Source organism: Magnolia sinica, chromosome 8, assembly GCF_029962835.1.
Source record: "Magnolia sinica isolate HGM2019 chromosome 8, MsV1, whole genome shotgun sequence".
Classification (NCBI taxonomy): Eukaryota; Viridiplantae; Streptophyta; class Magnoliopsida; order Magnoliales; family Magnoliaceae; genus Magnolia; species Magnolia sinica.
Genome location: NC_080580.1, coordinates 84,532,398 through 84,557,669, shown reverse-complemented (window position 1 = coordinate 84,557,669; position 25,272 = coordinate 84,532,398). Strand labels below are relative to the sequence as shown.

Below are 25,272 nucleotides of genomic sequence, written 5' to 3'. Positions count from 1 at the left end.
GGTTATGCCTTTGGTTATGCTTATTATGAATCAAACTGGTGTTGAAAATCCTCCTCACAACATCCCAGGATTGGAACCTGGCGAATGGGCACTGGGAGCCGAGAATGGGGTTCTACGGAGGCTGTCGGCGCCAAATTCGGCGATGGAGAATTTTGTGAGCCCGGTTTCCAAGTTTAGGGCGTGACAATGAAGCTTCATACCCCTTCATCCAACCTCTAAAATTCAATCTCAACGATTGATTCTTTCTCCTTGGAGCTAGATTCCCCTAGTGCAGAAAGAGTATTTTTGAAGGTGGGTGCTTCTTTCTCTCTCTCTCTCTCTCTCTCCATCGTTTTTGAGTGATGATATGGCTGTGTGGCCGCCCAGATGGACCCCACCTTGATGTATGTCTTATCCATACCATCCGGCCACTTGGTGGCCTACCTGGGTAGGGCCCACCCCTCCTTAATACGTCAGTAGGTGGGACCCACCTCAAATATATGTGTTGTGCTCGACCGTCTAGCATCCAGGGACGCTGGACATCGTTACAAAGCGAAGCGTGGACTGGCAGCGTGGTGCACTGTCCAGCAAATGAAAATAATATAAATATATATATATATATTAGCTTGATTTAATGGTTTTTAGGTGGGCAGCTTATGTAGGCCCCACCTTAATGTATAAATCTGATCCACGCCATCCATTCCATTCCCCACTTTATTTTAGTTGTTGAGCCGAAAAATGAGAGTAATCCGATTATATGGCCGGCCATTACATAGAAAACAGTGTTTTTCACCGTTAAGATTTACTCTGATGTTCCCATGCTCCAAAAAATACTCAATATTAGACTTGTTTGGCTTGTCTTGAGCCATGGGACGCAATGGCTGAGTTGGATTCACTTGAAGCAGGCCCCGCGTAGGAAAAACCCCGGGAATTCTAGATTTTCAAAAGAAAATAATAATAAACACAGCAGCTTTGCTGCTGCTACTGATAGAGAGAGAGGATACGCAGGTGTCCTGCGCTGGCGGGCGAACGACCAGGGACCCATGGTCCCAGCCGTGGGCACCACCATGATGTGTATTCTTCATCCACGCCGTTCATGTGGTGGGCCCCTTCTTGCAGTGGGCCCCCTCCAAAGCTCAGGCCGATCTGAAGCTCAGGTGGCCCGCATCATAGGAAACAGTGTTGATTGAATGTCTACCCTTGGAACCCCTTTGGGTCACCATAGAAGTTTCGGAATCAATATAAAATTTGTTTTTACTCTTCATCCAGGTATGCGTGACCTTGTGAACGGGTTGGATGGCATAGAAACATTATGGTGGGCTCCACATGGGACCCACAGTGATGTATGTATTTCATTCGCACCATCCAGGTGGACGGTGGAGCCCACTGTCATGTATGTGTTTTATGCCACCGTCCACAGCGTGGGATGGTGGAAAACCACCATAGTGCATGTGTTCTGTCCGCACCGTCCACATCACTGGACAGTGGGACCCCAATGATGTATGTGTCCCTTCATGCCGTCCATCTTTTTGGTGGTGAGACCCACTGCCTTATGACGACAGCAAGTGTTATGGGTCCCACTACTAAATAATATATTATATTATATATTATATATTACATACTACATACTATATAATATATGCATGGTGGTGGGCCCTACGTGGTACCCACCTTTGCCTTCCTAAGTGTAGCCAGCTGCCTGTGCAGCAGCCATCTAGCTGCTCCTTTGTTGGCAGCAGGCCCCACATTGATGTACATCGACACCGTCTACTATTTGAACATGTGGGCAGATTGTTCACCTTGATGTATTTTTTTGTAGTCCATTCGTGAGGCCCATTTGATGTATTTTATGGCCCATCTGTAGGATCCACCTTGATATACTTTGTGGCCCATCCGTCAGGCCCACTTTGATGTATTTTGTGGCCTAATCGAGAGGCCCACTTTGACATACATGAGACTCATCATAGTGTATCTTTGACCCATGAGCGGGGCCCACGTGTTTTGAGGCCCAGGTGCAGGGCCCACCTGTTATGTATTTGAGGCCCATGTGATGAGGCCCATTGTGATGTAATAGGGCCCATGGGTTGAGGCCCATTGTGATATATTTTCGGCCCATTTGGTAAAGCCCATTATAGTGTATTTAGGGCCCATGGTTTGAGGCCCATTGTAATGTATTAGAGCCCATGGGTTGAGACCCATTGTGATGTATTGGGGCCCGTGAGTTGAGGCCCATTGTAATGTATTTGGAACCTGTGAGCAGAGCCCACCTCATATGTTCCATCCTAACCGTCCAGGTCATATAGGGCCAGCCTCGATGTATGTTTTATTCATAACGTCCGTGGGATGTGTGACCCACTAGATGTATGCCTGTTATATCCACACTAACCATCTGGTGGGGCCCATCTGTTGCATGTGCAGGGCCTATCTATTGTGCATTTGTGTGGCCCATTGATGTAACCCACTTGATGTGTGTGAGGCCCATTAGTGCGGCCCATTGATGCGACTCACTTGATATGTAGGAGGCCCATTAGTGCGGCCCATTGATGTAACCCACTTGATGTGTGTGAGGCCCATTAGTGCGACCCATTGCTTTATATTGAGTTCCACGAGTCGTAGCCCATTATGGTATATTTATGGCCAGGTGGTAAGGCCCATGCAATGTATTATGGCCCTTTACGATGTATATTAGGCCTTTGTGTGAAGCCATGGGCCCACTATATATTTGGCTTTATGTGGGCCATTTCTTGAGAGTAATGATGGTTAAATGTCTACATTGTTGGGTAGTAAGGGTTAGATTCTACATTATGACTTTTCCTTAGGCCTGATAAGGCCCATCCTCATCATTCTCTAGTGGGTTAACCCAAACGAATGGGCCACATTGATATTGCTTGGTCCATCATCGGTCGTCCACATATGAACCCCACCTTGCGATCGAGGCCGATTATCGTGACCGATTGTCGATTCTGAGTATCGAGGCAGATTACAGATCAATGTCATTTATCATGACCGATTGCCGATTTCGATTGATTTGACCGATTGTCGATTAGCGATCGAGGCCATTTATCTTGACCGATTGCCGATTGCGATCGAGGCCATTTATCATGACTGATTACCGATTCTGATTGACTTGATCGATTGCCGATTAGCGATCGAGGCTGTTTATCTTGACCGATTGCCGATTAGTGATCGAGGCCGTTTATCATGACCGATTGCCAATTAGCAATCGAGGCCGTTTATTTTGACTGATTGCCGATTAGCGATCGAGGCTGTTTATTTTGATCGATTGCCGATTAGCGATCGAGGCCGTTTATCATGATCGATTGCCGATTAGCGATCAAGGTTGTTTATCATGACCGATTAATGTGACCAATTTGCTGATTCCAATTATTGACCGATTTCAATTGTTGAGGCCGATTATCAAGACCTATATGGTGTATATGCGACTCGTAGTTGAGGCCCTTTGTGATGTATGTTAGGCCCATGTGAAAGGCCCATCGTGATGTGTATTAAACTCTTGAGTGAGGCCTATGGTATTGTATATTTGGCCCTTGTGTGAGGTCATGGGTCCATTATATATTAGGATTTATGAGGGTTATTCCTTGGGGGCAATGTTGGTTAAATGTCCACATTGTCGAGGTCGATTGTCAATGCCGGTCATTGATACCGATTATGAGTATGTGACTGCATAGCATCATGATACATGCCCATACGCATCATCTGCATGTTGTTATGAGATGTGGTTGACCATTGCATATTTCATTATGCAGATTGTTATGAGACTCCCTGATAGGCGGAGGTTATGTCACATGAGCGCACGGTATGTGTAGGGTTGATGCATGACTGGATTGTATGACTCATGCATCTTGCATTGTGTGCCCTAGCGACATCAGGGCTGTAGCCTCCACAGGTATATCGTGGATGGCCAAACGGGATGCCGAAAATCTATTCTACATGGGGTGCTATAAATATCCTTGGGTGAAAGTTCCTAAACCCTCTTGGTTGCAGAGGTTGCTCCAAGTCTAGACTGAGTGGATGCATGAGTGTATGAGGGCCGTATACCTTTAGGCTGCGTCTCCCACTGTGTCGTGGTCATTTGAAAAGGGGTACGGCCTTACCTGCCCGAGAGGAGGGGGCAATGCTAGGCTGAGTCTGACCAGCTCGAGGAATGAGTCCGCTATCGACGAGCCGGGCCTGATATTGACAGGTAGATAGTGAGGTCTCTTCCACCCACCTTGTTGCGCGCGATGGGGCGGCAATCTCGTTTGGAGTGTAATAGACCCCGGTGATTTCTCAGAGAGGAACCGTACTGATATGTGGACTTATTGAGTAGGAGTTGCATACTCATGCATTTTTTTCATTCACTATCCACTCGGGCTAGTGGTGCGCAACTAATTATTGTATACCTTCGCATGGCCAGGATTACGGTTGGGTGCGTGACTAACCTAAGATCAGGAGTTTACCACATTGAGTTTGACTATCCAAATTTAGGTATGGGATTGGTTTGGATAGAAGTCCCTTGTGATGGACCTCATAGCCTGTGATACTACGTACTATCATCCCGACTTCACTCCAGCTTGGTCATTTCATTCGCACCGCATATTACATTCACTACCAAAAAATCGAGTAAAGGCTGCGGACTTTGAAAGCTTTTGGCTACGGATATAAACCGTAGCTAATATGCTACAGATTTAATCCGTAGCTAAAACCTACTTAATCTGTAGCTAAAACCACATCCCCACCAGGATCTTATTAGAGATGGATGATGCTTAAGGGGCTCCATGAGGCCCGTTGGAATGTATGTGTTTTATCTAAGCCACCCATCAATTCTTATATATAATTTCAGTGGATGAGCCTAAAAACTAGGTAGATTGAAGGTCTAAGTGGACCACACCATAAGAAATAATTAAAAATAAATATTTATCATTAATATATTATGTGGTACGTTTACAGCTTCGATATGCATCCTTTTTTGAATCAATTGTTAAAATGATCTGTTAAAATGAATGGACGGAGTGGATAACTAACATATATTACGATGGTCCCCACGAGTGCTAAAAGTAAGCACTGAAGGTGCCGTCCGTCACCCCCAAAACCCAAACCGTCCGCACTAATCCTCCCGTGCGCGCCCTTTCTCCTAAAGAAATCCCACGCGCCCATCTCCCAAAACCCAAACCCTCTCTCTTTCTCGCACTCAGCCTCTCCCTTTCCCCCGCCCTCTCATCATCTCCCACGCTCCCTCACCCTCTCTCTCTCGCACTCAGCCTATCCCTTTCCCTCGCCCTCTCTTGATCTCTGTCTCTTGGCCCCATTCCCCTCTCTGTTTCCCAACCTCTCTCTCTCTCTCTTTATTTTTTTGCATGTCCTAAACAGCATCAGTGAGTAGCTCTAACCCTTTGAGTTCAACGAGTGGATCAGATACGAGGATTTCAACGAGGATGGTTGCCAAGTGAGCACCCAGTTCGATGCCCTAATCCTACATAGACAGTATGCTTTTTCTTATTCTCCTCTTTTGTTTTATAGGATTTGATGGGTTTTTTTATGGATCTGTAATGGCAGCCGGTGGAGTTGTGGTGATGGTGATGGTGATGCCAAATGGAGAGGGTGGAAGCAGAGGTTTTGATGGGCTCGGCAGTTGTGTGCCGTAGAGTTGTGGCAGCTAGTTGAAGATGTGGTGATGGTGATTTGCTGTTGAATCTCAGCAGCCTCGAAGATGAGTAGGGTATGGGTAGATTGGGTTGTGGTGGATTGTTCCTCTTTCCTTTTCTTTTTCTTCTTGTAAGGAAAAAAATAAAAATAAAAAATTCCTCCTATATTTCATGCATGCTAACTGTTTGATGAAATGGCTCAATAAGGAATGTTTCATGTTGTTATTTTATTTACTGGATAAGGAGTGCCATAGTTGCTTATAGTGTAGATGCTTGGCATTGCATGCATCTGTTCTTTTACTGAATTTCATTTATACTTTATTATGTTCTGTTCAGGTTCAACAACTCTGTATCCCCTGCCCATGTAGATGATGATGAAGAATCTATCTTTCATTAGACTTGTTTCTTTCAGGGTAGAGGTTAGTAGTATGAATAATGTTTGATGGTATCCACAATTACATCAATTCCAAAAAGAGCTCAAGCTAAGTTTATCTTATGTTTTGTCAAACTTGTTCTCATGTGACTACAAGGCTTATAGACAATAACTAAAACTTTGGGAAGTCATCATTGTAATATTACAGGTATTGCTATTTCTTGCTCCCAAGCAAGTTGTTAATTTTAATGTTTTTTTTTTTCTCGCTTCAAGTGCTTCAAATGTGAGGAAATCGTTTCTTTAAATCTGAAGCATTTTCAATGTCTTTCAGCTATATTAGTTGTCTGCATAAGAATTACCGTAATATATTTTTGCGAGTTATGGTAAAATACTCCAAATTTTGCTAGTTGTCTGCATTGTTGCTCAGTCATTAGATGCAATCGCCAAAGGAAATGATTTTCTCAGTAGCAGATTGGGCTACGTTCAAAGACTTTGTATGGGAGGGCAGGGCAGATCCAGTCTATCTGTTGCAGAGACTTAGGCTGTAGATTTTTTGTTTGTTTGTTTAGAGTATCTGGATAATGCAGGGTGACGGGTAGTAGCTGGCGGAGGGTGAGTAGGAATTGTCTCCTTGCTATTGGTTGGTAAGGAGGCGTAGAAGCTGAAGTTTTCTGCATTTTGAGTGGCTGCTTGGCATGCTCTGATTTTTTTCATTCCCCTTTCCAGTCTTCTATTTTCCGATATGATAGGTGAGGCCCGATGTTTTTTGTGGAGCCCACCCGAAAGTGTAGCTTGTACATCTTTGTTTCTTTTATCAAAGATTATGGGCATAGCCCTCTTGAAAAAAAAAAAAAAGGGTTGCTGCCATCACCTTAGTTGATGCAAAAAAAAAGAAAAAAAAAGAAAAAAGAAAAAAGAAGAAGAGGGGAAAACCTTGCCAGTGAACAAACTTTTTTATTTTCACAAAATCCGTCCCTCAATCGCACAACTTGCATTTGTTCTATGTTCTTGCTCTAATCTGTCATGGCTATTGAAGGAGGTAATGTAACTTTGATTCTTTCTTTTGTATCATGCATAGGTCTAAGATGGCTCTCCAACATATAAATGGACCTAAACAATGTGAGTCATTGGATCTATAGGACACGATGGTATGGTTAGGTGGTTCCAACAGTTAAGATTGTCTAGTTGGTGTCTCTTTTTCTTCACCGGTTGATAGTAAATGGGCTTGGTCACTCCTGAAGTAGTTTGAGTTTGGTTTGCATGTAGCCTGAGCTGTTAGAGTTCTTTGATATTTAGGCCATGACCGTGAAAAACCTCAAGAAGTCACTTAGATGCCTATTAAATTCTTAAGTTGTAACGGGATATTACAGGTAATCTGATTGTGGGGCCCACAATTTGTCCAAAAAAAAAGATATGACCAAAACTCATAGATTCAAACTATAAGTCAGTCAAAGACATTTCAGAAACCATCTAACTAGTTGTTAGGTTCCTATATGTATCAAGCTTTCAGCTACTGAGTTGAGATGATGTGAGCAGTTCCCATTTCAATGCATCAGTAATATTTTCTTGCTTGAAACATCATCTTATATCAAATTGAACATAACCTTCTAATTAGTGAATTGTTTCTTTTGAGAGACCTGACTGAAACTTTTCTGATAGCTAGTGCCCTTCAAAAAGTCAACCGAATTTGAAATCAATGACACAGGGCTCCCCTGAAGAATTCATACACAGAAATCGAGAAGCCTTAGAAAGTGAATATGTAAGCTTTAATCTTCATCACTGGATCGACCTATTATTTGGTTACAAACAGCGTGGAAGTTACCTGTTTTTGCACTGAGTGGAATTGCAACTGGCCCAAATTGTGCTTCTAAAACGTGGTTTCTTATCATGGTTTTGTATGTTTAATATATTCAGAAGATGTGGAAAATGGCTTAAGGAATGATTTCTTATCATGGTTAAGCACAAGAGAATTGATTCTTATAGAATGATTTCTTATCGTGGTTAAGCATAAGAGAATTGATTCTTATATATTAATGCAACAACTATGGATTAAAGGTGACACTACCTAATGCATCTGTCCATTGAAACGCTTCCTGCTGTAAGATTCATGGCAAAAGAGTTAACTTCATTTGTCAAATTCTTGTTTTATTTTTCCCTCTTTTTTTTTTATAATTTTTTTTTACAGGTACTTCTCCTATGAACATTTCTATGCGATATACTGCAAATTTTGGGAGATGGATATGGATCATGATTTCTTGATTGATAAAGAGAATCTTATTAGATATGGTAACCATGCTCTCACTTACAGGATTGTTGACGGAATTTTTTCACAGGTTTGTATTTCTATTATTGGAACTATGCCAACATCCCTTTTCAGTACATTAAAATAATTTGAACAAACTATTATCTTTCGATACATTTCTGTTTTAATCTTTATCATAGATTCCAACAAACTATTCCAACATAGAGAGCTTCCACCCTAGGAGGTACGTTTGAACCCCACACATTAGAACAAGGCTAACTACTTGGATTTTGGTTATATAGCCAATGACACAAGTCCCAATCAAAATTCACTGAAGCCAAGGCTAAAAGCCTATTGGTCCTTCAACAAAACATTCCTAAAATACCTCAACTACTACAAATCAATTAGTAAAGTTAAAATGTTATTAAATATCCCATCCAAAGATCCAAACACTCTCAAAACTGTTTATCCACAACTGTATGGCTCTCTTTAGGGCTCTATGGTTGTACAAAAGCCCTACTTTTGCATATATTATTTGTATTAACTCTAAAAATACCCAGCTAATTGGACTTGTTGCCCCCTAAGTCCAATTGCTCCGTTGTTTCATCCATCCAGTTGGCTCTGTTTGTCCCACAAGCAATTATGCCATTTGATGGACTGTTGATTGGATTGTGGACCCCATGGTCCAATTGGATGGGATTTTTGCCACAGGCCTTAATTGGCCAGCGTGTGGGGTCCATTGGTGGAACCTATTTGTTGATCCGTTTGTCTTGCATTGTTAAATCTATTTGTTGTATGAGTAAACTTTGATGTAGTAATTACTAATGCAACTTATGTTATTGTCATTATCTTTTTCAATGGTCTCATCATCTCTTTGATAGGCATCTTCAAAGTCTTAATAATTCATAAATGTTAACTTGGCATCTTCACACAGAATAATGGTTTGCATATTGTGGAAAAAAAATCCATATCACTAGCTGGTGAATAGCTACGTTGAAAGATTAACGTCTGCCTTAGACTTTGATAGTTGACACCTGAATTCACCTCAATCATGTGTCTTTCCAAATAAAATGGTTTGATTTATCTAGTTGTTGTTTTTTTTTTTTTTTTTTTTTTGGTTTAAAATTTTATTAAGTCAATGTTGTTCTCTCTCTCTCTCTCTCTCTCTCTCTCTCTCTCTCTCTTTCTAAGGAAGCTGAGGAAGTTTGAGCTCCCCAAAGCTCCAAAATATATTTTCCTATCATTTGTCTAATGGGACATGCACCAATACACTCTGCCAGCACTCTTACGTAACCTGTCTTGCAACAGCAGAAAAAATGTAATTTCTATCTCAAAATCTTCAAGCAAGTTTCATTTATTTTTTATATTAGTTTCATTTAATAGTACATGAAAGACACGTCTCTTCAATTTATACATTTTCTTGTGGATGGTCTTTTCTTGTTCGACAGGGAACTATTAGCACAGGGATCTCTAAAAACATGTTTTCCCAATCTGAGCTACAATCAGATTGTAGGACACTTTTTTTTACCCTTATTTTTGTCATCCCTTGCTCAATGAATTGTTTTTTGCATTAGAAGACTCACCAAATTCTAGTTATAAATGCAGTTGGAAAGAGACTATGACTGTGTGTATTCACCTTTAAAAAAAAAAATAAATTCAATGGGTCTGATTCATTTTCTCAATGGGAGTTGCTGATGATTTTTGCCTTCTATTGTATATTTGTATGCTTCCAAGTGCTAGAATATCCCTATACAATTACACAAATACATATTAAACTACATCAAAATTGGAAAATAACGATGCCTGAAAATTGTAGCTTGATATTAGTAGCAGAAAGATTCTGAAAATTGGAATCTGGACCCTTGAATTTCAGTCACAAAATAGCTGGAATATTTACAATCAGCGTCCCTTTTTGGGTGGGTGGTCGGTAACATTGGAGAACGCCCCTATGTTTTAAAGCTGTTATTACCCAAGAAGTATGTCTCTCCTCACCTCGGTTGTATTATCATAAATCACATCATTTTATGGCATGAGACAACGAATGAGGCAGATCCAAAGCTCAAGTAGACCCCATCACAGAAAACAGTTGGGATTAAACACCTCCTATTAAAAAATTCTTTGGGCCACATAAGTTTTTGATTAAGCTAATATTTGTATTTTCCCTTATTATATGTCTTTGTTAACTTATAAATAATTTGGTTCTCAAATAAACATCATGGTGGGCCTAGGAAGGTTTCAAAGGTGGCGTCACATTTCCAGATTTTATTAAATATCATAAAATTCTAAAACTCATCAAAACTCCAAATGAGATTGAAAACAGATATCTGTAAACGTACATGAATTTTCCTTTAAAACCCATCAATGCCTCATGGTGTGTGTGTTTTTTTTAGTTGTCTTTTCTGCCAATAATACATACTTGTCTGGGTGCCAGGTTCAAATATGCCCTGTACACCGCAAGCAATTGATGTTCCGAGGAAGGCTAAAGTTCTGATTGTTCCAGAAAAGGCTGCCAGCGCCGGAGGGGTATGAATATTTTTGGACAGCTAAAAATGAAAAATATCCTATGGGCCTTTTTCAATTAACCGTTAGCCTTTTGTTTAATGGGCTTTAAGTCCTAAGTAAATATGTTGGAGAGACTGAAAAGAATGTAAGGGACTTGTTTGCTGATGCTGAGAATGACCAACGGACTCCCGGTGAGCAGCTTTGCTTAGAGAAATGTCATGTTTTATAGTGATGGCTATGCCATACATGCTTGTTTTGATAGTCTAATTTGTATTCCTTTCTTTCCTTGTTTTAGGTGATCAAAGTGATCTGCATGTTATCTTACCGAGTTTAATGAGTAAGTCTTCCATTTTCTTAGCTTTTCATGTTTCTCAATGTTTGTTTTGCTCACTAATTTCTTCTGCGTGTGTTTTTCTAGCTTCTTACACCCAGCTGATACTGATAACCAGATGTTGCATGTGAGAGGGTTGGAGCTGCATATTTCAGATTCAAGCATCTGGTACGTCTCTTGTCAAGAATACACATGTGTAGTTCATCAAACAATACATTATGTGATATCGTGTGCATGATATCTATGTTGTAATTTCCCTCATGTATTTTGCTTAAAATCCATGTTTATGCATGATTCTCATGCATTGACATGGATTTGAGCTAAAAAAGATCGAAATGGAAAATTTGAGAAAACATAGGAGATTTTCTTTTATAAAGTAAGTATTTGAGACCAAGTGGTTACGTATTTGCTCCATTAAATTTGCTCAAAATTGATGGAGCAAACCAAGATGTGCGTCGGAGCTATCCGGATGAGTGGGGGTCCCTGGAAGGTGGGAACCGCTGTTATGACCATGATGAAGCTGTCCATTTCCTATGGACAGCATTGGAGGGGCCTGACCATTTGGACAGGCCGTGTTTATGTATTTGATTGAAATTAATGGAGCAGACCCGGATGTGCGTCGGAGCTATTCGGTAGAGCGGGGTTCCCTGGAAAGAGGGAACCGCTATTATGACCATGATGAAGCTGTTCATTTTTTATGGACAGCATTGAAAGGGCCTGGCATTTGTGTCGGATGGCCGTGTTTATATCTGTATTTGCAGGGACCATACCCTTAACCTAAACCAAAACCTATGACCTAAAACCTTAACCTATAACCTAAACCTCAACCTTAACCTAAACCTAAACCTTAACTTAAAACCTAAAACCTAAACCTAAACCCAAAACCTAAACCTAAACCTTAACCTATTCTCAATTCCCTAAACCTATATCTTATAACGTAAACGTAAACCTAAACCTTAACCTTAACCTATACCTATAACCTTAACCTAAACTAAAACCTATGACCTAAAATCTTAACCTATAACCTAAACCTCAACATTAACTTAAACCTAAACCTCAACCTAAACATATAACCTTAACCTAAAACCTAAAACCTAAACCTAAACCTATAACCTAAATGTATTCTCAAATCCCTAAACCTAAACCTACACCTAATCCTAATCTTAACTCCCTAACCTAAACCTATACCTAAACTTGAAAACCCAAACATAAACCCGATCCCGAACCCAAACCCGATTTCCTAAACCTAAACCTTAACCTATTCTCAATTCCCTAAACCTATATCTTATAACCTAAACTTAATCAAATCCCAAAACCTAAACCTTAACTTATACCTATAACCTATAACCTAAACCAAAACCCATGACCTAAAACCTTAACCTATAACCTAAACCTCAACCTTAACTTAAACCTAAACCTTAACCTAAACATATAACCTTAACCTAAAACCTAAAACCTAAACCTAAACCTATAACCTAAATGTATTCTCAAATCCCTAAACTTAAACCTACACCTAATCTTAATCTTAACTCCCTAACCTAAACTTGAAAACCCAAACATAAACCCGATCCCGAACCCAAACCCGATTTCCTAAACCTAAACCTTAACCTATTCTCAATTCCCTAAACCTATATCTTATAACCTAAACCTAAACCTAAACCTTAACTTATACCTATAACCTATAACCTAAATCAAAACCCATGACCTAAAACCTTAACCTATAACCTAAACCTCAACCTTAACTTAAACATATAACCTAAACCTAACCTTTCCCTAAACCTATAACCTAAACTCAATTTCCTAAACCTAAACCTACACCTAATCCTAATCTTAACTCCCTAACCTAAACCTAAACCTAAACTTGAAAACCCAAACTTAAACCCAATCCCGAACCTGAACCCGATTTCTTAAACCTAAACCTATAACCTATAACATAAATCAAAACCTAAACCTAAACCTATAACCTATAACCTAAATCAAAACCTATTACCTTTCCCTAAAATCTTAACCTAAACCTATAACCTATAACCTAAATCAAAACCACAACCAAAACCTAAAACCTAAACCTATAACCTATAACCTAAATCAAAACATATAACCTAAACCAAAACCAAAACCTATATCCTAAACCCGAACCCATTCTCAAATCCTATAACCTAAACGTAAACCTAAACCTAAAACCTATAACCTAAACCAAACCTATAACCTAAACCAAAGCCAAAACCTATAGCCTAAACCCGAACCCATTCTCAAATCCCAAAACCCAAACCGAAACCTAAACCTAAACCTAAACCTATAACCTAAACTCAATTCCCTAAACCTCAACCTAGACCTAAACCTAAACCTATAGCCTAAACTCAAATCCCTAAACCTTAACCTATAACCTAACCTAAACCTATACTTATAACCTAAAATTATTCCCAAATCCCAAAACCTATTACCTAAACCTAACCTCTCCCTAAACCTATAACCTAAACTCAATTCCCTAAACCTAAACCTAAACCGTAACCTAATCCTATAACCTAAACTCAATTCCCTAAACCTCAACCTAGACCTAAACCTAAACCTATAACCTAAACTCAAATCCCTAAACCTTAACCTATAACCTAACCTAAACCTATACTTATAACCTAAAATTATTCCCAAATTCCAAAACCTATTACCTAAACCTAACCTCTCCCTAAACCTATAACCTAAACTCAATTCCCTAAACCTAAACCTACACCTAATCCTAATCTCAACTCCCTAACCTAAACCTAAACCTAAACCTAAACCTAAACTTGAAAACCTAAACCTAAACCCAATCCCGAACCTGAACCCAATTTCCTAAACCTAAACCATAACCCATTCTCAAATCCAAAAACCTATAACCTAAACCTATAACCTATAACCTAAACCTTAACATAAACCTATAACCTATAACCAAAACATATAACCTAAACCCGAACCCATTCTCAAATCCCTAAACCTATAACCTAAACCTAAACCTAAACCTAAACCTAAACCTTAACCTATAAGCAAAACCTATAACCTAAACCCGAACCCATTCTCAAATTCCAAAACCTATTACCTAAACCAAAACCAAAACCTATAACCTAAGCCCGAACCCATTCTCAAATCCCAAAACCTATAACCTAAACCTAAACATATAACCTAAACCAAAACCTATAACCTAAACCCGAACCCATTCTCAAATCCCAAAACCCAAACCTAAACCTAAACCTAAACATAAAACCCAAACCTAAAACTATTCTCAAATCCCAAAACCTATAACCTAAACCTAACCTTTCCCTAAACCTATAACCTAAACTCAATTCCCTAAACCTAAACCTAGACCTAATCCTAAACCTATAGCCTAAACTCAAATCCCTAAACCTTAACCTATAACCTAGCCTAAACCTATACTTATAACCTAAAACTATTATCAAATCCCAAAACCTTTTACCTAAACCTTACATTTCCCTAAACCTATAACCTAAACTCAATTCCTTAAAGCAAAACCTACACCTAATCCTAATCTCAACTCCCTAACCTAAACCTAAACCTAAACTTGAAAACCCAAACTTAAACCCAATCCCGAACCTGAACCCGATTTCCTAAACCTAAACCATAACCCATCCTCAAATCCAAAAACATATAACCTAAACCTAAACCAAAATCAAAACTTATAACCTAAACCCAAACTCATTCTCAAATCCCAAAACCTATAACCTAAACCAAAACCAAAACCTATAACCTAAGCCCGAACCCATTCTCAAATCCCAAAACTTATAACCTAAACCTAAACCTATAACCTATAACATAAATCAAAACCTAAACCTAAACCTAAAACCTAAACCTATAACCTATAATCTAAATCAAAACCTATTACCTTTCCCTAAAACCTTAACCTAAACCTATAACCCATAACCTAAATCAAAACCACAACCAAAACCTAAAACCTAAACCTATAACCTATAACCTAAATCAAAACATATAACTTATAACCTAAACCAAAACCTATAACCTAAACCTAAACCAAAACGAAAACCTATAGCTTAAACCTAAACATATAACCTAAACCAAAACCTATAACCTAAACCTAAACCTATAAGCCCGAACCCATTCTCAAATCCCAAAACCTATAACCTAAACCAAAACCAAAACCTATAACCTAAACGTGAACTCATTCTCAAATCCCAAAACCTTTAACCTAAACCTAAACCTTAACATAAACCTATAACCTATAACCTAAATCAAAACCTATAACTTAAACCAAAACCATAACCTATAACCTAAACTCGAACCCATTCTCAAATTCAAAAACCTATAACCTAAACCAAAACGTATAACTAAAACTAAAACCAAAACCAAAACCTATAACCTAAACCTGAACTCATTCTCAAATCCCAAAACCTATAACCTAAACCTAAACCGTAACCTAATCCTATAACTTAAACTCAAATCCCTAAACCTTAACCTATAACCTAACTTAAACCTATACTTATAACTTAAAACTATTCCCAAATCCCAAAATCTATTACCTAAACCTAACCTCTCCCTAAACCTATAACTTAAACTCAATTCCCTAAACTTAAACCTACACCTAATCCTAATCTCAACTCCCTAACTTAAACCTAAACCTAAACTTAAAAACCCAAACTTAAACCCAATCCCGAACCTGAACTCGATTTCCTAAACCTAAACCATAACCCATTCTCAAATTCAAAAACCTATAACCTAAACCTAAACCAAAACCAAAACTTATAACCTAAACCCGAATCCATTCTCAAATCCCAAAACCTATAACCTAAACCGAAACCAAAACCTATAACTTAAACCCGAACCCATTCTCAAATCCCAAAACCCAAATATAAACCTAAACCTAAACATAAAACCTAAACCTAAACCTAAACCTATAACCTAAACTCAAATCCCTAAACCTAAACCTAAACCTAATCCTATAACCTAAACTCAAATCCTTAAACCTTAACCTATAACCTAACCTAAACCTATACTTATAACATAAAACTATTCCCAAATCCCAAAACTTATTACCTAAACCTAATCTTTCCCTAAACCTATAACCTAAACTCAATTCCCTAAACCTAAACCTAGACCTAGACCTAAACCTAAACCTATAGCCTAAACTCAAATCCCTAAACCTTAACCTATAACCTAACCTAAACCTATACTTATAACCTAAAACTATTCCCAAATCCCAAAACCTATTACCTAAACCTAACCTTTCCTTAAACCATAACCCATTCTCAATTCCCTAAAGCTATAACCTATAACCTAAACCTAAACCTAAACATAAACCTAACCTAAACTTATAACCTTTCCTAAAACCTTTAACTTAAACCTAAACTTCAAACTTAAATGTATTCTCAAATCTTTAAACCCAAACCTACACCTAATCATAATCTCAACTCTCTAACCTAAACCTAAACTTGAAAACCTAAACCTAAACCTGATCCTGAACCTGAACCCGATTTCCTAAACCTAAACCTTAACCTGTAATCAAGTTTCCAAAAGCTATAACCTATAACCTAAACCTTAACCTAAACCTAAACCAAAACCTATAACCTAAACCTTAACCTATAACCTAAGCTTAATTATAACCTATAGCCTAACCTTAACCTAAACCTATAACCTAAACCTAAACAAAAACCTAAACCTATAATCATATGGTGAGACCATTTCTTTTGTGTCAATTTCATTCCTCTTTGAGTTTTTATTTTTAATTCATTAAGAAAAAAAAGTGGTTATACATAATGCACTTTTTTCATTGTCTTTCTTTTCTCCAATGGGCATTCTAATTTATGAATGACATGACTGTTTGTAGGATGATGGAATATACGAAGCTGTTGAAATTTGAGGGTGAAGTCGAGCACATTTCTCTAATAAAGCCAAAGATTTGTAATTTCAGCATTATTGTAATTGTAACTGTAATTGATTGTAATTGTAATTAATTGAATGAAGGATTGTAATTGTAATTGAATGAATGAAGGATTGTAATTGAATGAATGAATGATTGTACAGGTGGTAATTGAATGAACAGGTGGTAATTGAATGAACAAATGATTTAATTTTTCAATGTACAAAATAGCTACGGATATTGACCGTAGGCACTAGTCAGACAGGTGTAGCTTTTTTAATTTTGGCATATTGCTACGGACTTTCAGCTACAAATAATATCCGTAGCTGTTTGAAGTTTTTGCTACAGATATAATTGCTATGGATTATATCTGTAGCTATTTAGCATATAGTTACGGATTAAATCCGTAACCAATAATCAGACAGGTGTAGCCTTTTAAATTTTGGCCTATTGCTATGGACTTTCAGCTATAAATAATATCCGTAGCTGTTTAAGTTTTTTGCTATAGATATAATTGCTACGGATTTAATCCGTAGCCATTGACCTATAGCTACGGATTTAATCCGTAGCTATAGGTTCCAGACCTATCGTTATGGCACCTACGACGATGGTCGTGTTACGGACTAGCTACGGACTGAATTCGTAGCCATAGGTCTATGGCTACGGATTTAATCTGTAGCCTTTGCCCCTTTTTTTGGTAGTGATTATATCTGCAGTACTTAGTGTTCACTCCCCAAGTATAGGGTTGTGATGTAGTAATAGACTCGGTGAGACCGAGGTCGAATCCCAAGGGACTGATACCTGTACGTTATCTGAAACTAAGTAGAACGAGAACTAGACTAAGATGTAATCTAGATCAAATAGAATTTAAGGAATAATTGTGGAATAATTATCTAAAACTTAAACAATTCAGGGAAGGAAAACTGGGGATTCAGAGGATCCACTTGTAGAGATCAGGGAGATCTTATGCGGTCACCATGAAAATTAAACTGAACTTCTTTTAATATAGTTTTAAAGAGATGAAAGGTATATGAATTAGAATAGATTCCATCATCAAACCATGCCCAGGAGGCAAAACAAACAACAGAATTTAATTAATTACCAACCACTCAACAATGCATGAAGGTTAGGAAGGATACCGTCATCCAACCATGCCCATGAGACGATGGTGAACAACAGGGCTTCCTGACGTTATAAACATCAAAGGGAGGGAGAAATACTCAAAGCCATCGCAGACCCATTGTAATTTTAGTCACAACAGACCATTAAAAACTAAAAATAATTCCTTAATTAAACTAAATGAACATCAGTTCAGTTTAACCAAAAAGGCATAAGTAAAAAGCTCCCATCAGGCTACATGCTTCCCCTCTTAGCCCCAGCTAAGAGGTTTAGCCCGTCATGATGCGGCTAACCCTTAAGCAAAGATAAAAAGAAAAAGAAAAAAAACCTTTTACTATCTATCTCTCTCCCTGCTCCACATCCAAGGTCAAGTCCTCCCTCCTGCTGCCCTCCTCTCTCCATGTTCCAGATCTCTCCCTCTTATAGAAAAAGTCTACCTTTTGGAAGCTACTGTGATAGAGTCAGAAAGGAAGTAGGCTACGAAAGATTTCTTTACGCAGCAAGGTCGGTGCGTATATATCCCTTACGCAATAAAAATCTGTCCTCATAATTCCACTCTTCCTTGTAGTTCCTCCAGAAGATCAACGTCCCTTGGGATGTTTTTGAGTGGCCTACATGATGGACGGATCAGATCAACTGTATGATCATCACCGAGACCACACCACAGTCCGCAGAAGTCGACTGCGCCAGGGCACAAAACAGGGATTTGCGCTGATTGCGCTGCGACGTTAGTGGGGCCCACTTCATTACTATTTTAATAAATCCAACCCGTCCATTAGAGTCTACTCAAATTTTCAGTTGGAAATGACTGCTCTTGGATTGCGTTTGATGTGGTCCACCTGATCTTTCTCACCGCCGTTCGACCCGCATTTAGACGATTGGAAATCGTTTTCTCAATGCCTTCTGGGAATTTGCCACTTAGGCGATGGTTACAGGGCCCTTTGGAGTCCACTGGATGGTCCAGATCGGACTGATCAATGCAGAGGGTGGCCCACAACATTCCTCTACAAGCTCTGTTGCGAAACAGAGCTTACGGACCGCTGTTTCGATGATCGGTGGGCCCCAGGACAACGTTCCATATAAAATCCATGCCGTCCATTAGAATCAGAACAAAACAAAATTCAGATGTAGATGGTTTTGGATCGATTTAGGTGTGGCCCATTGAATTGTAACCCAGCCGTCCATTAGATACATTGGCGCTGTTTCCATTTATACTCGTGCATGGGTCTGAAAAACCACCTTTTGTATGGTCGGTTTGACGTCCTGTGATGAATGGACGGTCCACATGGACCACATGATGAACGATGGTGCGCCAGAGTCTGAGTCGGTGCGGACGCTGCAGAAACGGAAACAACAGTTTTCGTTTTTTTTGTATGAGACTCGTCGGGTCAGCAAGCACTGACTGACTTGTCCTCTATGGTGCACAGCGAGTGCACCATTTCAGTGCACTCCACTTCAAAAAGTGGGTCCCACCATGATGTCTATGTGTGATCTGTTCCGTCCATCTGTTTTAGCCACCTCAATTAAGGGTTGATGCCAACTTTAAAGTATATCCACATATCAGGTGGGCCCCAAAGCAGGATTTTAAGGGCTGATCTGTTAATTTAGTCACTTCCACAGGGATTTAGGAGCTAAAATTTGACGTGTACGGTTCATTTATGGTCCTCAAGCCAAGTATGAAGTTTCGAACTGATCAGATGGTGGGAACCCTATGATCCTGCATTCTGGACGTCTTTTAGGCCTGTTTAAGATGAGTGGCTGGAATTTCTCTGATCTCTTACGTTTAAATCCTCGATCGTGGTCCCATGGGACCCCGTCCAATGCCTTGGTGATGCCTGAGCTTTAAATCCATGCTTTTAGCATCCTTTACAGTCCACGCTCGTAAATATACTCTGCATCACAAATACGATTAAATCGGGTCATTAAACAGTACCATGCTTGTAAATCCAGGCAATAATTGGGGTCTAATATGCAATATTTGACCCTCAACACTTAGCATTTTTAGGTTGCCATGTTTCTGCATTGATATGGCCATTAGTACTCATGCCTTGCATTGCATAGCCTTGGTATGGCTGATGACACTCATAGACTCGTCAGTATATTTCCGCTTATTTCGATATTGTATGATTTATAACATCGTATCCTCGGCATCTAATATTTGGCTCGCTTTGACTCCTCATTTGTATAACTGACTTGCATTGTGTACCCTGATATTATATGACTCATGAACTTGTCAGTACTTCCGCTTACTCGGATTACTCTGACATTGCTTACTTGGCACTTATCTTGTGCACACACTTTCACCACCCATTAAGCTTTCTATAAGCTTATGCACGATAGATGCGTGTAGGTGGCGTTAGGTTACAGCAATATTGAGCTTGGAGCATGCAGCAGACTTATGGAACTTTGATTTTTGATATATGTATTTCCCTTTCAGCACTGTATTCAATTATTTATATTAGTGGATATGTGATGATGATGTTGCCTTTATGATTTAGGTAAACTTGTGGTTATGCTTATTATGAGTTACATGTACATTTGAAAATCCTCCTTGTAAGATCCTAAGATCGGAATCTAGCATATGGATGCTGGAAGCCAAGAATGGGGTACCACGGAGGCTGTTAGCACTGGATTCAGCGATCGAAAATTTTGTGAGCCCGGTTTCCGAGTTTCGGGCGTGACATCCTCTCGCAAGACCCAGGTTACCCCTAGCCGACCCATCCACATTCAACTTCACTTAGTTCGGAGGAGGCCTACTCCACTTGATGACCTGGAAGTGTAAAGCAGGCGCATGTAGCCCACCCGACCGCAAACCCAGCTAATCCAGGGCCTTACTGCGAGTCCCTGGAATAGCTGACTGGGCTGCCCATTTCTCAGAAATGATGTGTGCCTACCCTTTGTTCTTGGCCACTTGGGTCTGAATAGATGGGCAGGAACCGTCAAATTTCCCTTGGTTTCTACCTCTCCATAGCTCCCAGATGATAAATCCTGGGATTAATTTGCAAACAGCCCCCGCCTAGTCCCTTAGGGAGGGACCGCACCACTAGTCAGTAAGCCTCTGAAGAACTAAGGACCCCCCCCCCGGCGAACTCTTGTCAAAGATGGCTCCGAACAGGTTCCACACTGCTTTCGCCCGCGGGCTGAGAATGAAGAGGTGCGTGACAGATTCTGATGAAGGTCCATGAGAGGAGATCCCATCACAACAGATGCAACGAGATGCCAACTAAATGCCTTTACCCTGGATTGCGTCCTCCACCGGGACCGTGCCCCTGATGGCCTTCCAGACAAGTAAGGAGATCTTGGGGGGCAGATAGGGAGACCAAACTCTTCTGTGCCAATTCACTAGGGGCCTAAGAAGTCTGCAGGAGTTCCAAGCTGACTTAACAGTGAAGTTCTCATTGGGCTCTAATGGCCAGCAAGGGGCATCCAGACCTCCGACGTGCAGAACCCCCCGTGAAAGGTATAGTAGATGAGTTCCTGGGGGAGGAAGGAAACACACAGCCGAAGGAGGAAGAGGTCCTGCCTGCCCCAGACAATTTTTGATTTTAATATCTGCATGCCCATCTAGAATAGGCTGGGAAATCTGGTTGATAAAGGGCCCAAGCCCAGACCAATTCTCACGCCAGAAGTTCAACTCACCACTGTCGATGTTCCATTGCATCTTTGAGACCACGAACGGAAGAAGATCCCTGATTTTCTTCTACAGCGGGGACGCGGAAGCCGTTCTATTGGACTGACCGTTAGAGCCGATCTCCTGATTATGTTTCGAAGCTATGAATGAGGCCCATGCGCTTTTGGGCTCACTGAATTTTACAACCCAAGTCATCTTGAGGCGGAAAGCAAGCATAACCTCCTTCAGACTCCTAATCCCCAGCCCCCCTCTAGCCTAGGAACTGTAATATCTGACCACTTAACCCAATGGAACTTTCTCTTTCCCTCCCTCCAACCCCAAAAGAAATCAGCGAATCGAATTTCAAGCGTCCTGAGAGTGGCAGCTGGAATGGCCGTTCCAGCCATGGTGTGAATTGGGATGCTGCTGAGCACATGCTTAATCAGCGTGATTCTCCCTGCTTGGGAGAGACATATAGCCTGTCATCCTCGTATCCTGCCTTCCACGTTGTCTATCAACGGCTGAAAATCAGCAATTTTAACTTTACTAGTAGAAATAGGGACACCCAGATAGACAATCTTGGCGGCAGCTTTAGGCATATCCAACACTCTTTAGATGATCTCGGCTCTGGAGGCCGAAAGTAGGTCTGAGCAAAGGAAATGACTATTATGGAAATTAATTTTCTGGTAAGAAATATGTTGATAGGTATCAAGTAAATTTTTCGCTGCCCTGACAGACCTAATGCCACCATTGAGGAACATTAACATATTATCGGCGTATAGGAGATGAGATACGCGAGGACAATGCCTGCCCATACGAAATGGCAGACAATTCCCTCTATCAAGCTGGTTCTTAAAACCTCTGCTCAACACCTCAGCTGCCAGGATAAATAGACTAGGAGAGAGCGGGTCCCCTCGTCGCAACCCACGAGTCGATTTGAAGAAACCTCCTGCCTCGCTATTGATAAGCATAGAAAACTAACAATTGCCCCAACATCGTTCCACCATCTTCACCCAAGGGCCCGAGAAGCCAAATTGCGACAAGACCTTCTTGAGGAAGGGCCACTTAACTCTATCATATGCTTTCTCCATGTCGAGCTTTAAGATAATGTTACCTCCCCTCACTTTCCTGTTAATGTCCCCGATATCCTCCTGGGCGAGAGCGATGTTATCTGCGATGCAGCGGCCTTGAACGAAGCCACCTTGTTCCCTCGAAATAAGAGATGGAAGCACTGTTGCCAGTCTCCTCGAAATGACCTTGGTGAAGATTTTATAAATGCAGTTGCATAAGCTGATAGGCCGAAAATCTGCAAAGCTTTTGGGGGAGGACCCTTTGGGAATCAAGCAAATTAGAGTGGTGGTAAAAGCCCTAAGTAAAGGACACCCGCGGAAGAAAGTAGTGGCAGCCTTGTGGAGTTCCTGCTGAATGATGCCCCAACAGGTTTTAAAGAATGCCTCGGAAAAGCCATTTGGACCAGGCGCCCCTTCAGAAGGAAGGCCCGACACTGCCACCTTCACTTTATTCATGGTCGGTTCAGCCATCAGCATGTCGTTGTCGTCGGCAGTCAGAAGATGTGGGATGCAATCAATCAGGTCATCTCTAAGGTCAACCGCACCAGCCGAGAACAATTTGTGGAAGAACCTAACCGCCTCTACTTTAATGTCCTCCTGAGATTCCACTATATGACCCGAGACCAGTTGAATAGAGGTGATTGCCGCTTTCCTACTTCTGATGGAGGCCGAAGTATGGAAAAATTTTAAATTTCGATCCCCTTCCGACATCCAATGATTACGAGCCTTTTGCTTCAAGAATAATTCCTCCTAAAGCTCAAGTTGATTTACCTTGGCTATAGCTCCAGCAAGACAAGACTGGGCAGCAACACCGTTAGCCGCCGAGGCAGGCTGAATCAGCAGCTGATCTTCAGCCTCCTGGACCGCTAGCTCCGCTGTCTTGAGTTGAGCAAACACGTCACCGAAAGTCTCCCTGTTCCAACTTTTCAAGGATCTTTTAATTGCTAGCATCTTGCTGATGAGATTCTGCATGTGATCAGTGTCACTAGTTCCTTCCCAGGCGGTCTTCACTACCTGCAAGAAAGAATCATGAAGGGTCCACATACTTTGGAAACGGAAAGGTTTGGGCATGTTACTGAGTCTGTTCAGACAGGCTAGGATGAGAGGCCAATGATCCAAGTTGGTTCTAGGCAAGTGTTCCACTTGACAGTTAGGGAAGATGTTGTTCTAGCTATTGTTCATCAGAATTCTGTCTAATCTAGCCCACACCTTGGCAGCCCCTAACTGGTTGTTGCACAACGTAAATCTGTAACACCCCAGATTTTGAGGGTCGAGCAAAGCTCTACTCCCGAGATTCAACGCATCACTTATGCAATATGCATAATGATGTTTAGATGTTGTCCATATCAATGTATTAAACATGAGTGAGATTATACTAAAACAACATATCATACTCCAGATATAATTAAATTTAGTAAGCAGAAGACTGAAACACATATATATCTGAACAGGTAAATGTTTTACAACCTCCAGAGTATGATTATGTAATTGGATTGAATATATACATGTATTGTTTCAAAATAGACAACATATCAAAATATAAGTATCCAATTAATCCATGTGACCTTGTAATCCCGTCGAATCAGTACAAGGTCTACATAAACCCGCCTGATAGCTGAACATAGAAGAATTCCTCCTCCTCATCTATGAAGTCCAACTCAACCGTATAGACTTCGTCATCACCTGCATCTACAACAGAGTCTGGTTCGTATTTTCAAACACCATCCCAGGGTGGGAGTGAGTGATCAACTCAGTGGTACTATAAGGCAAAGGTTAACATGTTATCAAGTCAATTAAGCAGTAATGATAAAGCAATACAACAATCACTTCCTAACTACTCTTATTAATGCAGGGATGGTATGCAGTAATGATGTATGCCCTCGCAGAAAATTCCCTCACAAGCGACTCCAACAACCAAATTCGCACATGACAACCTCCCTAGAGTGCAACTTCCTTGCCAAAGCACATGCAATGTCGTGCATGGTCATGTTAGCTGAGTACTTAATGAAGCTTATTCATACAAAAGGTTCGGGAAGCTAAGGTACCCCCCTTTATATTATTAATTTAAACCGAAGGATCCATCTAGGGTTGTCAATCCTAGTTATTTACATACGATAGGCAAGTTGTAGTGCATCACCCCTAATGAAAAGCGGTCGATAGGCAAATTCAAAGTCTATACACACGGTCACTACGGGGAGGCTCATCACCTCAACATAGGCCGATAGCTCGAACACGGTGTCCCTTACCACCATGCCATGCTCACGAGTTTGGGTTGCTCACTGGTCACTACGGGGAGGCTCGTCACCCCAGCGTAGGCCGATGGCTCGACCATGGTGTCCTATATCACCATGCCTTGCTCATGAGTCTTAGCGGATCGTGGTACCATGGTTGAAACGGGCTTTTACATTGGTAAGTGGTACCTTAGATTCAGGCAATGATGTCCATACATGGTAACACACAATAGGCCAATCGGTTTCTTTAGTAAGTTTGATTGGTACGAGTACACGTTTACTTAATCGACATGGAGCACATAAGCACCCC

At 40.6% G+C, this 25,272-nt stretch overlaps 2 long non-coding RNA genes across 2 annotated transcripts; both read left to right on the top strand.

The window, feature by feature from the left end:
* The first annotated feature begins 5,320 nt into the window (after positions 1–5,320).
* Positions 5,321–6,331, top strand: LOC131254104 (uncharacterized). Its single transcript, XR_009175498.1, has 3 exons — positions 5,321–5,425; positions 5,536–5,698; positions 5,961–6,331. It is a non-coding gene; the product is annotated as an uncharacterized LOC131254104 (long non-coding RNA).
* Positions 6,332–7,024: 693 nt separating this feature from the next.
* On the top strand, positions 7,025–9,084 carry LOC131254105 (uncharacterized). Its single transcript, XR_009175500.1, has 3 exons — positions 7,025–8,095; positions 8,183–8,330; positions 8,440–9,084. It is a non-coding gene; the product is annotated as an uncharacterized LOC131254105 (long non-coding RNA).
* The last annotated feature ends 16,188 nt before the right edge of the window (positions 9,085–25,272 follow it).